Source organism: Octodon degus, unplaced genomic scaffold (genome assembly GCF_000260255.1).
Source record: "Octodon degus isolate 3935 unplaced genomic scaffold, OctDeg1.0 scaffold00072, whole genome shotgun sequence".
Lineage (NCBI taxonomy): Eukaryota > Metazoa > Chordata > Mammalia > Rodentia > Octodontidae > Octodon > Octodon degus.
The window spans coordinates 6,001,839-6,013,051 of record NW_004524648.1 but is presented as its reverse complement, the minus strand read 5'-3'; positions in this window follow the sequence as shown (position 1 = coordinate 6,013,051).

Below are 11,213 nucleotides of genomic sequence, written 5' to 3'. Positions count from 1 at the left end.
AATCTTGTACAGCAATTAACCACTAGGAAGAATGTATTCAATGTGTTAATTATTGAAACTGTCCTACCAATTTGGTTTGAAACTATCTCATTGCTATTTGTTTCTCAATAAAATTATGGAGAAAAAAAAGCGTCAAGGGCAAGGGGAAAGTCTGGGGGTTCTCTCCACTCACCCTCTTTTTTGGTCTCAGAGCACACAAGGCTGGCTTTCAGCCTTGGGGGCACAGAGATGAACAGAACGCGGCCAGTCTCCATCACATAAGAACTCAGTGTTGTTGGGGGAGGGGCGGGGCAACGTCATGGGCGGGGTCTGCGTGCTCAGCTCAGACTGCTGTCCCAGTGGAGCCCTCAGAGATGCTCAGAAATCAGAGACAGGGGTCCAGGGGAAGCTGAGCTCTGAAAAGCAAGAAGAGGGTGACCGCACTCTTGGAGGAGGATGTGCCGTGGAGCCTCCTCCTCCTCTCCTCTGTCAAGATGCCTGAGGGATTTTCCTTGTTACTTGTCTGGACGCAGGATTCACAGGGAGGTGGTGGGGGAGTGTATTTATGTATGTATGCAGGAGGGCTTGGATAATTGTACTGCTGGTTTCTGTTGGCCTATTGAAAGGAGAAGTTAATACTTAATTTTTTTCTTCTTTTTAATTTCTTGTAGCTTTTTTCAAATTTTGCATGCACATATCTGATAATCTAAACAACTAATTTAAAGACAATGCTGTGCAATACAACATTGTCAAATTTGTATTATTTTGTTTAGTGAAATTCTGTGTTTTTATAGGTTTTTTTATTTTTTTGTATTCTCTTTAAAAAATAAAAAAAATAAAATTCTTTTTAAAAAGATTCATATTAAACTTTTTCAGGATGGCTTTCTTTTAAAAACATATTTTAAGCTTTTCTCCATTCAAGAAAATCTAACAAATTTAGAAAAAATGCAGGCAAAATAAATTCTTCATAATTTCTGCACCATTGTTCACATTTTAATGAATCTGTTTTAAATTTTCTTTCTCTACATAGTTAAGTTTGGTTGGTGGGGTTTTTTGTTTTTGTTTTTGTTTTGTTGTTTTTTGGTTTTTAGTTGTTTTTTTTTGGGGGGGGGAACGGGGGATTGAACTCAGGCCCTTGCGCTTGTCAGGGAAGCGCTTATTCCACTGAGCCATCTCCCTGGCCCCCAGATTGGTTTTTGTGAAATAATTGTGCATATGGTTTTCTGTGCTATTTCTCCTAAGGAGCGCATTCAAGCCACTGGGCCTCATGGTCTATCCAAGGCCACTTGCCATGTTCCTTTGGTGCCCTGTGGGCTGTGTGGTGTCCAGCAATGGACACGGGCTTCTGAGTCCACAGAACCAAATGCTATCTGAACCTCATTCTGGCACTTAGCTGTGTGGCCAAGTTACTTTGGCCAAGTTAGTATCTGTCTGAGTCTTGATTTTGTGATTTGTAAAATGAAGATAATTATAACTATCTTGTGTGCTTTTCTGAGAATCAAAAGTAAGACTGTAGGGCCAGAGAGGTAGCTCAGTGATCTAAGCTCCTGCCTGGCAAGCGCAAGGACCCAGGTTTGATCCTACAGACAGCATGCCATGCCATCCCTGTGCTGAGCCAGCCACTGAAACCAGGTATGGTGGTGCCCACCTATAATCCCAGTGCTGGGGAGGCTGAGACAGGAGGATCACTACAAGTCCAAGCTGGAGAGCAAGACTCCATACCAAATAAATAAATAAATAAATATTTTTTGAAGTAAAATAGTAAAGTAACTAAGTAAAGCAAGTTAGTTTCCTGGAAATGAGTAAGGACAGTCTTCAGTTGGAAGAACCTAGAGGGCAGAATCTAAATCTAAACAACTGTTCCTTCCACCTACCTTAGGAGCTTTTGTTATTTGTTTTCTGATGATGAGATTAAAAGAAAAAAAAAAAGCTGGAGCCAGGCACATCTGTAATCCCAGCACTCAGGAGGTTGAGCCAGGAGTTCTGTGAGTTCAAGACCTGCCTGGGCTATAAAGTGAGCTCAAGGCCAGCCTGAACTGTATAGGAGACCTGTCTCAAAAATAAAATAAACCTGTACACACAGAACACTGATGTTCTTTCCAGATTCACCAAACAACCCATTTCCAGCCCTCTGGCGCCATAATGCTTCAGTTTCCCTTACTATGCATTGAGGATAATAACCGCTGTAGCCTCTTTCACACTGAAAGAGAAAAAGGAAAATGGGAATGGAATAGAATGGAATGCCTAGCCGGGAAGGCCCTCACCATAATTTCTACATCTTTCCCAAGTGAAGCCCGTCAATATGGGGTGGGTAAGAGAGCTCAGTTCACCAACTCCAAGGAAGGACACTCCAGAGACACTGTCATGGTCCAAAGTCCATTTCCTCAGTTTCCAAGTACAGTCTTATACAAGAAATAAGCCCCTAGCTGCAGAAATAGCTCAGCAGTCTAAGTGCTGGCCTGGCAAGCCCAAGGACTGGGTTCAATCCCTGGCACTGCATGCTGTGCCAGCCCCACATCCGAGCTGCAGGGTGAGACCCTGTACCAAGAAAGAAGTCCCTAAGAAGTCTCCCCCCCGTCTCCTCTCTCCCAGTTGTATTCAGAAAGTTCTTGCCTCTGCCTATGTTTTCAAGAGTTTCACCTATTCTATCTTCCAGCAGATTGTTTCTATCTTAATGTTTAAATCTTTAATCCATTTTGATTATAGCTTAGTATATCGTGTGAGAAGAGGATCTAGGCTCATTCTTCTGTGGATAACCAGTTTTCCCAGCACCTTGTATTAAAGTAAAAGAGCGTCTTGTTAAAAACACAATCTTGGGGCCGGGGAGATGGCTCAGTAGAATAAGCACTTGCCTGCCAAGCGCAAGGGCCTGAGTTCAATCGCTGGTTCTGCAAAAAATAATAATAATAATCTTTCCTGCAGCAAAAGTTTTTGGACCCTTTGTCAAAGATCAGATAGCTGCATGCACATAGGATTGTTTCTATATACTCTTTCCTATTACACAGATCCACAAGTCTGTTTGGGGACAGTACCATACTATTTTTATCACTGTAGCTTTGTAATATATCTTGAAGTCGGGGTGGGGCTGTGATACATCTTGTTTTGCTCTTATTGTCCAGAAATCCTTTTGCTAGTTTTGATTTATTCTAGTTCTCTATGAATTTTAGGACCATTTTCTCTAGTTCTATGAGGAATGCTATGGTTATTTTGGTTGGGATTGCATTAAATCTGTGCATCACTTTCTGAAGTATGAGCATTTTAGCAATATTTGTTTTGCCTAGCCAGGAACAGGAGACATCTTTCCTTGTTCTGATGTCCTCTTCCATTTTCTTCATCAGGGCACTGTAGTTTTTGTTGTAGAGGCCGTTCATATCCTTAGTAAGGTTATTTGTAAGTATTTAGTTTTCCTTTATGCTATTGTAAGTGACACTGTTTTTCGAATTTCTTTTTCAGCAAATTCATTATTGGTTTATGGGAACAGTACCAATTTATGTGTGTTTAGTTTGTCTTCTGCTACAGTATTGAGTTTGGTTATTAATTCTAGGAGAATTGGGGGTGACTGTCTATATCTTCTATGGAGAGGATATGTTGACTGAAAATAATGATAATCTGACTTCATCCTTTCCTATACATGTCCCTTTTATTTCTTTCTCTTGTCTGATTGCACTGATTAATGTTTGTGAATTGTATTGAGTGGAATGGTAATAAGGAGCATTCTTGTCTTCTTCCTGATTTTAGAGGAAAAGCTTTTAGCTTCTCTACATGGTGTTGGGGAAACTTATGTTTGTCATAAATGGCTTGTGTCAGATTAAGGTCATGTCCTTGTATACCTATTTTCTTTAGGGTTTCTATCATGAATGGATATTGGGTTTTGTCAAAGGCTTTTTCTGTATCCTTTGAGATGCCCATATGATTTTTTGTCCTTGCCTCTGTTTCTGTGATGTGTTACATTTATTGACGTATATGTTGAACCATCTTTGCACCCCTAAGATGGTACCTGCTTGGTCATAATGTATGGTATTTTTGATGATTTACTTCATTCTGCTTGCCAGTATGTTGTCAAGGATTTTTGCACCTACGTTCATTAAATAGATTGGCCTGTAGTTCTGGCTTTGCCTAGTTTTTGGTTGGTTCCTTGTCTGTTTTGGAAGCAGGGTAATTCTAGATTTCAGGAATGATTTTTGATTTTTTTTTTTTTTTGGCAGAACCAGGGATTGAACTCAGGCCCTTGTGCTTGCCAAGGAAGCACTTATTCCACGGAGCCATCTCCCAGCCCCTCAGGAATGATTTTGAGAGTATTCTGTCTCTATTTCTGAAATTCTTATAGAATTCAGTGAGGAATCCATTAGATCCTGAGCTTATTTCATTGCCTGCTATTATATTTTTTAGGGTCTTTGTATCTTCTTGGTTCAGTTTTGGTAATTCATATTACCTAGGAATCTACTTCTTCGGAGTTCTCAATTTATTAGAGTACAAGTTTTTGAAGTAGTTACTAAAGATCTTCTTGATTTTTCCATGGTGTCATAATTTCAACTATTTCATTTGTAATTTCAAGATTTGTATCTTTTTGTAAGATTGACTAATGATTTATCTATTTTATTTATTCTTTTGAAGAAATATATCTTCAACTCTTTGATTCTTTGTATATTTTTTTGGCCAATTTCATTCATTTCTGCTCTAATCTTTATAATATCCTTCTTTGTACTAGCATTGGTTTTGTACTGCTCTTGTTTTTCCATGACACTGAGGTACATATTAGGTTATTTGTTTGGGCCCACTGTTTTTCTGATGTGTCATTCACAGCTATAAACTTCCCTTTTATTACTACTTTCATTACATTCTACAAATTCTGGTATGTTGGACTGGCAATATCATTTGATTTTATGAATTGTTTAATTTTTTCTTCAGTTTATTCTGTGACTATTGATTATTCAATAGTGTATTATTAAGCCAAGTGTGGTGGTACATGCCTGTAATCCCAGCACTCAGGAGGCTGAGGCAGGGGAATTCTTGAGAGTTTGAGACCAGCCTGGGCTACAAAGTGAGTTCACTTTGAGGTCTGATGGTATAGCTCAGCGGACTAAGCACTTGCTTAGGTAAGCGCAAGGACCAGGATTTGATACCTGGCTCTGCATACTGCGCCGGCCCTGCCCCAGGGTGGGCTGAGCAGGTGACGGAGTCTGGGCATGGTGGCATGCACCTATAATCCCAGCACTTGGGAGGCAGAACTCAGGAGGATCACTATGAGTCTGGGCTGTGTAGTGAGACTCTGCACAAAAAAAAAAAAAAAAAGAAAGAAAGAAAGAAAACAAAGTGAGCTCACAGCCAGCCTGAACTACATAGCAAGACCCTTTTGTCTCGAAAAGACAAAAGAGTGGCTTTTTTTGTTGTTGTTTGTTTGTTTGTTTTGTGGAACCAGGGATTGAACTCAGGCCCTTGCGCTTACCAGGCAAGTGTATTGTTCAATTTCCATGTTCTTGCATAATTTTGTGGTTTCCTTTGGCACTGGCTTCTAGTTTCATTCATCTTATAATATGCATCAACTAATTTTTTTCACTTACTTCCGCATGCTGTATGAGCTAGTACATGAGTGTTTTGAAGAAGGTTCTGTGCGCTGCTAATGAGAAGAATGTGTATTCTGTTGTTGTTCTATATATAGATACCTATTGGGTCCATTTGTGTGAAGGTTTGGTTCAAATATGATATTTCTTTGTCGATGTTTTGTCCAGTTGATCTATTTGAAACAGTGGAGTATTAAGTTCACCCACTACAAGTATTTTTATGATTGTCTAATCTTTTATGTTCAATAGTGTCAATTTTGCAATGTTGGATGCAGCTGTGTTCAATGCACATGAGTAACTGTTATATTTTCCTATTGAATTATTCCTTAAACCAATATATAGTGGCCATCTTTGCCTCTTCTACTCATTTTTGGCTCAAAGTTCACTTTGTCTGAAAATAGCACAGCTACTCTTTCTTGTTTTCAAGTTTCTGCTGCATGGAATATTGCTTTCCATCGTTTGTCTTTTACTCTATGAATTTCTGTGTGAAATGTGTTTCTTGTGTACAACATATCATTGCAATTTTGTTTTCTTGATCCATTCTGTCACTCTATGTTTTTTGATTGAGAAATTGAGACCATTCACACTTAGACTATCACTAAAAGGAATTGACTTATGCTTGTCATTGCATTATTTTCCCACTGCTGGTTCTCTTTCTTCCGTCGCTTAACTGCTCACCTTCACCCCAGGAGCCTAGAGCCCAAACTGGCCCCAGAGCACCAGTGCTTGGGGAGACCAAGTGCAATTAACAGACTTAGCATCTGCTTTTATTGAGCTGTGTGCTGGGCACAAGCAACATCTCACTGGGTCCTCACAAAATTCCCTGGGAGACAATTATTATTATCTCTATCACACAGATGACAAAACTGAAGCTTAGCCAAGCAGTCATTTTTCCAAAATCCTATGGCTGTAGTACATCACTTCTCAGTCTTTTGGCTAAAATGAACTGAGGGGGCTGCAGCTATAGGTCCATCTCTTAAAGCGCTGTTGCTCCTTTCCTAGGCTGTGTTGACCACCTCCATTCAATGCCTTCAGCCACAAAAGACACCAGAGAGACTTTATTCTTTTAATCTAGTACTTTCTAACCTGCTTCACCCCTTGGTACACAAAAAGGAACACTTTGTGGTATGTGTCATGGGACTATGGATTGAGATTGTTTCAGGTAGAGGTGACAAGCCTAGAATACTCTAGCTGGAAAACTCAGGTAAGCTACCTGTTGTCCAAAGTCACATCATCATCCCAATGTTTTTACATGTCTAGGGCCTCTAAGAGAAGATAAACAGAAAAGTTTAAAAGCACAACTTAGTAGACATGGGTTACTATCTCTATGAACCTATGGAAGAGTAGCCTTTAGCCTCCAGAGAGACCAGGTAAGTTATGTGTGTGTTTTTGTTTTTGCCTTGGGAAATAATGGGGTTTAACCAAGGGAGATGCTGGGCTACATCTCAGCCTTCTTTATTCTTAGACTGGTTCTCACTGTTTTCCAGACTAGACTCGAACTTACAGTCCTCCTGCCTCAGCCTCTTGGGTAGCTGGGACGATCGGTGTGCACTACCACTTCAGGGCATCATATGCTGAGATATGACCTTGGACAAAGATGTGACTTTGCCTCTCTTAGCTGTTTCTCTGTGCAGAAAGGAGAGAATGGCCCTGAAGTGGTCACAGAGCAAGTGCAGGAGGTGTAGTGAGTTTGTCCTCTTGGGGCAGACACTGAGCTGCGAAGGGAGGTAGATGATGCTTACCTGACGCTCAAGGTAAGGTGAGAGGAGGAGAATGGCATCTTATATTTGGAGGAGCTTTTGTTTAGCTGTAAAGATTGATCATGTTTTTCTTTTCTTTTCTTTTCTTTTGTTCTGTTTTCCTCATGTTGTCTCCCTGTCTCTTTTAAACTGAGGTTCTGACCCATATTCATTACTGACATGACTGTACTCATGTGAGTGTACAAGAGAAGAAATAGGGGACTGGACAACAAGGAGCCTAAGCCAGCACTGTGGCAACGACAAAGAAAAGAATGAGGCTGCTCAGTGATCTCCAAGCCCAGAGGCCCCTTGGACAATTCCTACTACCTATTCCACCAGACAGTTTTAAAGATTCATAGAAACAGGAAGGTAACAATGTAGGGGGAACTTGTTTACAAAGCAGTTCATCATTTCTCAGTCAGATTTGGCTGTCTCAATGTTATAGGGGACTGTGGACATGTGTATGTAAATGTGGGCCAGTGTCTATAAATAGAAACAGCCTTCAGGGGGAAAAAAATTTAATTTTAGACAGAGACTTCTAGATTCCTATGGATAGTCATAGCTGCCTGAAACAGAATCTTTCCACATATTTCCAGAAATGATAGAGATTAGCAAGTGCACATTAAACCATATAGCCCAGTCTGGATGGGGATATAGATAGAAGTCTAGATTCCTAAGAGGTCCTCAACACTGAATGAACAAAGAAGGAATGAGGGAATGAATGAATATATCAATGAATGCCACAGCCACAGAAGAGATGAAGTTACTAAGGACAGTTTACTTGATAGATGACAGGCTTGGATGCCGAACAATCCTGACATGGGAACTTTATGGGCCAACAGCAATAGGAGAAAATGTAGTCAGGATCCAAATAAAGACCCTAAATGTAGAGATCAGATTTTTGGGTGTTTTGGTTTGGTTTGGTTTGGTTTGGGTCTTTCTGAGACAGGATCTCCCATCCTCATGCAGTTCAGGCTGGACTTGAGCTCACTTTGTAGCCCAGACTGGTCTCAAACTCGCAAGGATCCTCCTGCCTCAGCCTCCTGAGTGCTGGGATTACAGGTGTGTGCCATCATGCCAGGCAAAGAAGTCCAATAATTTCACATGGCAACAAAAGTAGGAAAACCAAACTAAACCATGCAGTAGAACAACAGTTTTCAAAGATTTTAGTCTTAGGCTCCTTTGCTTCTTTTTCCTTGTTTCTGTTTTTGGTTTTGTTTTGTTTTCTGAGACAGGGTCTCACTGTATAGCCCAGGCTTGGCCTTGAATTTATAATCCTCCTGCTTCAGCCTCCCGAGTCACTGGGAAGAAAGCACAATTTTTGTCATTTGTAATATGTTCTGGCACTTGCTTTCCATCTTTTGTCTTTTACTCTATGAATTTCTATGATAACAGGCTTATCTCGTTTTTGAGCAGATGTCTGCCACATAGTGAAGCCTGAATAACCAGGTGTCCGTTACAGTCTCAACAAAAGCAGCGCTGCCTGAGCAAGGCGGCTACCGCAGCGGAGGCCTCACATAGCTGCGCCAGCAGGCTTCTCCTCCGGACGACCCTGGCGCGCATGTAGCACCAGTGATTCCTGTTAACAAGGCTCCTCCCTCATATCAAGCCCATTAAATTTCTCCTTGTGTTATAAAAGGTGTGGAGCCGAGACGAAACACCAAACAGACAGAAGGACAGGCTTGCTTCAGGAGACTGGGAGGAAGTCTGAGTTTCAGCTCTTGGTAACTTTTGCTTTGGAGTAAATCCTCTCTGCATCAAAGGAACTTCCTCAAAAAGGTCTGTGTAGGGGCCGGGGAGATGGCTCAGTGGAATAAGCACTTCCCTGGCAAGCAGAAGGACCTCAGTTCAATCCCTGGTTCCGCAAAAAAAAAAAAGGTCTGTGAGTGCCACTAGGGACTGGGAAGGTGGGTGATCCCTCCTCTAAAGTGACAAGAACACAACCAACAATTTTATTCTATTTTATTTTTTGGTGCTGGGAATTGAACTCAGGACCTTATCCTTTGCAGGCAGGAGCTATGTCACCAGCCCCAACATAGCATTTCTATCTCCTTATTTTGTTCCTGAAATGTTTGAGTTTGCCCACACACACAGCAGGCCCAAGGACTCTGCAACGCCCAGTGCAGGGCTCCTGACCTCCAGGGGCCCACCGTCTGCTGGGGGAGATCCTGATTCCTCAGCACATCCCGCAAGGGTCTGCAGGACCTGATCCTTGTGGCTGGCTCCAGCCTCCCTGTTTCTCCTTTGCCCCGGATGGCTCAGCCCACCCAGCATTTAGGGCCTAAGCCCATGTCCTCTGCCCCAGCCCCACCCACGCAGGCCAAGACCACCTGCAGCCGCTGCTGGGCAGAAACTGGGGATATGGCTCAGCAGCATAAGCACCTGTCTGGCAAGCACAAGGTCTCAGGTTTGATCCTTGATATCAGAAAAAAATTAAGTTCTGATAATCCCATCTACAGCAGATCCCAGCTAGAAAAAATGTGGCTTCATTCAGTTCTAAAATGTAATTTTCACCTAGGATTAGACATGTTCACTTCATGAATTAAGAATGCTTTGTGATTTAAAAGTAACCATAGCTTTGGGTTTGACCTCAGGTTGGCCAGAAAGTGTTGAGTTTTCTCAGTTTTCATCCAGGGACAGGGAGAACCAAAACCATCTAATATAAAATGAAAGAATGGGAGAAAAAATAAATCTGTATGATAATATCCTATGAACCATGATAATGTTCTTTGTGGTATCCACATTTACCTCCTTTCCACTGTGCTTATTTCCTACCTGGAGGAAGGGCTGTGTGGAACAGATGCTCAGCCGAGATGGGTGGTACAGGGCAGGGAATGGGGCTGTGGGGCAGGCAGGCTTGGGCCACGAGCAGGTTCTGGGACAAGACCAAAGACTCAAAGTTATCAGTAGAATCAGCCCCCAGATGTGGCAGGGTCTCTCAAGGGGGCCTGAGTGCCTTGCCAACTGCTGGGCGTGAGCACCTACCAGTGAACTGAAGTTAGCCCAATGCATGAACTTCCTAATACAGTATACCCCAGGTGAGGTGACTATGGATAAGAATCAGCCAAGGTGGGGGCCAGGGAAATAGCTCAGTAGAATAAGCCCTTGCCTGGCAAGTGCAAGGGCCTGAGTTCAATCCTTGGTTTCATAAAAAATCAGCCAAGGTGGAGATGCCAGAAGCCAGGTCCTTTCCTGCTGGCACTGTGCTGGCATAGCAGGCATCAGGGAGAGCACAGGGACCCACTGAAAATGAAGGGTTGCAAACCAAAGACAAGAGAAGGAGGTCACGTGGCTAGCTGACCATTCATATACACTGCCATAATCTTATTGCCCCAAAGAACATGCAGCCTGTTGTAAAATGAAATTTAAGGTTGACAGGTTAGCAAACATGCCTCAAATTACTTCATAAGTCACAGAGGTAGGATTTAAATATGAATGTAGCTCCAGAACCCGCTCTTATCATACTGCCTAATTCTGGGTCAAAAGCCCTCAGTCTCAATCTCCCTCTTCTACTTGCTGGAAGGCAACTGTAAGTCTTTAACTGTGTGCATTTAAGAGCTGTGACTGAGGCCCATGTAAGACCGGCATGTGCACGGGCTTCATGCAGGGCAGGTGGCAGAAGGCCGAGGAAGAGGCTGACAAGGCCACGTATCTGCCCTGCTGCATGTACCCTGCCTCTCCAGCTTGGGACTGCCACCTGCACTTCCCAGGTACATGACACGTGAGCAGGCTGTGTCCTCTCTGGCTGGCAGATGGCACCAAAACAGTGAACCAACCGAGCTCTTGTGGGTTCCCTCACTGACCAGCCTTGCGCCAGAGCTGGACAGCCATGTGCTGGTGGCAAAGCAGGGAGGGCCAGTAAAGGCTGATCCCAGGCTCCCGGAAGCCTGGGCATGCCAGTGTCCATCACAGCTGTGCGGACATGCTTCCTACT